This window comes from Eubalaena glacialis, chromosome 3, assembly GCF_028564815.1.
Source record: "Eubalaena glacialis isolate mEubGla1 chromosome 3, mEubGla1.1.hap2.+ XY, whole genome shotgun sequence".
NCBI classification, from domain to species: Eukaryota; Metazoa; Chordata; class Mammalia; order Artiodactyla; family Balaenidae; genus Eubalaena; species Eubalaena glacialis.
In genome coordinates this window covers 22,620,380-22,625,333 of record NC_083718.1, presented here as the reverse complement: position 1 = coordinate 22,625,333, position 4,954 = coordinate 22,620,380, and positions in this window count along the sequence as shown.

Below are 4,954 nucleotides of genomic sequence, written 5' to 3'. Positions count from 1 at the left end.
TTAGAGTTAATGTCTAGTGTCCTTTCATTTAATCTTGTAAGACTCCCTTGAGCATTTCTTGCAGGGCAGATCTAGTGGAAACACAACCCCTCAGCTTTTCTTTTTTTTTTTTTTTAATCTGGTAGTGTCTTAATTTCTCCCTCACTTTTGAAGGACAGTTTTGCCAGATACAGGATTCTTGGTTGACAGTGTTTTCTTTTAGCACTTTGAATATATTGACCCACTGCCTTCTGGCCTCCAAAGTTTCTGATGAGAAATCTGCTTATAACCTTATTGAGGATACCTTGTATGTAATGATTTACTTCTCCCTTGTATGATTTCAACGTTCTCTCTTTGTGTTTGGTTTTTGAAAGTTTGATTATATGTGTCTCAGCGTGGGTCTATTTGAGTACATCTTACTTGGAGTTTATTGAGCTTCTTGGATGTTTATATTCACGTCTTTCATAAAATTTAGGAAGTTTGCAACCATAATTTCTTCAAATATTCTCTTTGCTCTTTTCTCTCTTCTCCTTCTGGGACTCCCGCAATGTATTTTTTGGCCTATTGTTGGTGTCCCACAGATCCTTTAGTTTCTGTTCATTTCTTCAATCTTTTTCTTTCTGTTCCTCAGACTTAATAATTTCCTTGTCCTATTTCTGTTTCCTAATTCTTTCTTCTGCCTGCTCAAATCTGCCTTCTAGTAAATTTTTTCATTCAGTTATTTACTTTACAGGTCCATATTTTTTTCTTTTTAGGTTTTCTATCTCTTTATTGATATTTCCATTTTGTTCATACATCATTTTCTTCACTTTCTCCATATCTCCCTTTAGTTCTTTGAGCATCTTTTAAAAAGTTATCTTAAAATCTGTCTAGTATATCTGTCATTAGTCCTTTTTAAGGAACAGTTTCTGTTGATTTATATTTTCCCCTTTAATGGGCCATCCTTTTCTGTTTCTTTGTATGCCTTGTGATTTTGTTGTTGTTGTTGTTGTTATTGAAAGCTAGATATTTAAATCTAATAATGTGGTAACTCTGGGACTCATATTCTCCTGCATGCCCAGGATTTGCTGGGTTTTGGTAATTGTTTTTGTATATTTATTTATTTTAATTTTTGTAGGCTGTCTCTGTGCTGAGGGTCTGCCTGAGGTGTAAATTTAATGTCCTCTCAGGTCTTTATTTGAGACTTTCCCTCAGCATACCTGGTCACTTTCTAATTTTCCCAGTACATAAAGTGGTTGTTGAATGTCCTCGTCTTTAATGTCTGGCTCCCAGACATTAAAAAAGAGAAAGATGAAGGGGTGGTGGTGGAAAGGGTGCTGGCTCTTTAAATCTCCTAGAAGGCCGTGGGAGAGCTGGTGGGAGAGAGGTTCGCAACAATGGAGGGAGCTACAACAGTGGCTTCCTGCAATCTTTGTCTGCACCTCTGTGATCAGAAGCAGTGATCAGTGATCAGAGCACAGATCCCAAATATTTGGGGGACAGGGTCCGTTTAGCCCATCATGGGTGGGGGATGGGTGGCTGGCTGCTCCTGTGCTAAGACCTGAAGTTGACCCAAATTAACCACAGGTCTTTCCTTGGAAGTGCAAGTCTTCAATAGACCCCAGAGTTCCAAAATAATTACATCAGACAGATCCTGCCAGTGTAATTGTTGTCTAAGTGGGGAGACAGATTCCTGGTTCTTCCTACTCCACCACCTTCCCTGAATCCTTTGGACTTTTGTATCAACTCTCTGAGGTAGGAAGTATTTTACAGATGATGAAACTGAGCCTCAAAGTATTAACTACCCAAGCAGGTATTACATAGCTCATAATTGGTAGAGCTGGGAATAGGGACTCAATTCTGGTTGCATTGCACATATGCTTGACGCTTACTCTGTTGTGTCTTAAGGTGAAGGGAGTGGAGTTCTGAAGAGGCTCCTCTCTTTATTCTACCAGGTTCAGGCCGAGGTCCTCCTTCCTTATCAGAGCCCTCAGCCCAAGGTGGAGAAGGATGAGCATTTCAAGACTGGTTTCTTAGGACTTCCCTGGTGGTCTGGTGGTTAAGAATCCACCTTCCAATGCGGAGTTTGATCCCTTGACGGGGAACTAAGATCCCACATGCCATGGGGCATCTAAGCCCGTGTGCCACAACTAGAGAGCCCATGTGCTGCAACTCCTGAGCCTGCACCCACTAGAGCCTGTGCACCACAACTAGAGAGAAGCCCACATGCCACAACAAAGAGTCTGCGCACAGCAACAAAAGATCCAGTGTGCTGCAACTAAGACTTGACGCAGCCAAAAATAAAATTAAATTTAAAAAAAAAACAACAAAAAAAACTGGTTTCTCTCCTGTGGCTCTCAAGGAAGCACTGCCAGACAGTGTAAAAAGTCCTGTGAAATATTAAAAATATTGAAAATAAAAGTTTTAACATATTGAAAATAAATTTCCCCAGGAGGCTAGAAAGCCCGTAATAGCTAATTGTTTTCCGTGCTTAAAAAAAAAAAATTTAAATATGCTTAAAGCAAGGATTGAAGGAAATACGTGCAGCTAATGCAATATATCTTCTGTATCTCTATTTCCTTAGTCATATCTATCTACCTATATATATTTACCACAGTTTATTATTTATTACCTGCTTACTATGTGCTGAGCACTGTTAACCCCTTGACATTCATTCCTTTATTGTCCTCTTACAAGGAAGGCACAAGCTGCATTTGCTTTGGGAATGGAAAGCAGCTGCTATGGCAGCACCTAGGGTTATAGAAACTGGTTATCTAGAGAGCTAAGGCACTTTCTTGTAAGCTTGCTGCAACCTTTCAAAGGAAGAACAAGCATTTTATTATTATTATTTTTTTAAAGTATTTGTTTGTTTATTTATTTATGGCTGTGTTGGGTCTTCGTTTCTGTGCGAGGGCTTTCTCTAGTTGTGGCAAGCGGGGGCCACTCTTCATCGCGGTGCGCGGGCCTCTCACCATCGCGGCCTCTCGTTGCGGAGCACAGGCTCCAGACGCGCAGGCTCAGTAATTGTGGCTCACGGGCCTAGTTGCTCCGTGGCACGTGGGATCTTCCCAGACCAGGGCTCGAACCCGTGTCCCCTGCATTAGCAGGCAGATTCTCAACCACTGCGCCACCAGGGAATCCCAGAACAAGCATTTTAGGTCCCCTGCTTCTGCTTCCCCCTCCCCATCTTCTGCTTAGCCTTGAGAAGGCAGGGGTTTCCCCTGTGTCCTAAGACAGAAAGGGCGCCATAGGTTTTGCATTACCGGAGCCAATATTACTATTTACATTGCTGCTTCAGATTCCAGGTTGAAACTGACTTTTGTTCAATCTAAAGAACCCAGGGGAAAAAATTTAAAGAAAACATAAAAGTTGAGAAAGCTCTTTGGTTGAATGTATTTCTATGAACAAAATTTACTGAATTTTGGGAATTTCATCCTTGATTTGTATTTCCTTTCCAGTCATAATTTGTACTTTGTGCTCAAACATCCGCCACTGTTTTTTTCTCCTCACAATTTCCTATAATTTTGCTTTCAGGAAATGACCCACCAAAACCTGAGGAATATAAGCAAGTTGAAACACATTTTCTGGATGAGAAAAATAATCTTTAATGGAGCCCGTAAGAATTGTTTCAGGAATTAACATGAGGAGTTCATAAATAAAGAGATATCCTTTTATTTTTAAAGCAACAATATTGATAAAGATTGTTGGTTTCCCAACAATGTGTTTTTTGCATAGCAACTGAACGACCTGAAGGAGATAGGAATAAAGATTTCCACCCTGATCTACCCTCTGAAGACAGGGAGGTACAGCAGCTGCCTTTATTTTTCTAGGTTTCTGTGATATTTTTTTTTAATTTAAAAATTTATTTATTTATTTATTTATGGCTGCGTTGGGTCTTCGTTGCTGCCCGCGGGCTTTCTCTAGTTGCAGTGAGCGGGGGCTACTCTTCGTTGCGGAGAGCGGGCTTCTCATTGCGGTGGCGTCTCTTGTTGCGGAGCGTGGGCTCTAAGCGCCCGGGCTTCAGTAGTTGTGGCTCGCAGGCTCTAGAGCGCAGGCTCAGTAGTTGTGGCGCACGGGCTTAGTTGCTCCGCGGCATGTGGGATCTTCCCGGACTAGGGCTCGAACCCGTGTCCCCTGCATTGGCAAGCGGATTCTTAACCGAGCCACCAGGGAAGTCCCTATGTTTCTGTGATATCTTGATGACTAGAACGCAGTGATGGTGTTGGGGTAACTGATACCACGGCTGTCACCCTCATCTTTCAGCATAAATTCATCTGTGATCTCTTTTCTGACATCTAAGTTGCAAACAAAGTGGGTAAAGTATGTATCAAAGAAGAGTGTGTTCTTCCTCAGAAAATCTCACTTCCAGTAATTCCCTATCAGTTACATCTTTATGAGACAGAGATGAAATTGATTTGTATGATTTTATTGCATTGAAATTTTGAATAGTCTTGGAGCTGGAAGGAATTCTGAAAAGCGAACTAGAAGAGAACGAGTATTCTTCCCCGGCAGGACAAGAGAATTGGTGGTCACTACTTTTGTATTGACTGGTAGCCAACTTTATAGTAAGGCAACTACGGACGTGCGCTAGTGGCCTCCAGCTACATCTCTTGCCAGGCCTGCCTATTTAAGACTACAGGTTCTTAGAATCCTTAAAAATATTTTCTTTTACCTGTATGCCTAGTGTAAATCCATTGTCAAAGAACTTTAGGACAAAAGTTGCCTCCTTCAAGCCTAGTCTTCATGATTTTAAGCTCTGTATGTTACTCTTAACATGAGTGATTTTTGGCATAGACTGCTTCTGGTAGATGTATGAAATGTTCATCTATATATTTATTGAGTTTAAAGAATTAATGTAATCTAGAGTCTCATAGGCCCCAGCTGTTTTAGAATGTAGTAGAGTGTAGCAGAAATACATAAGCTTTGGAGGCAGGTAGGTCTGGGTTCAAATCCCACTTAGGCACTTACTTGTATAACATTGTGGATATGTTGCTTA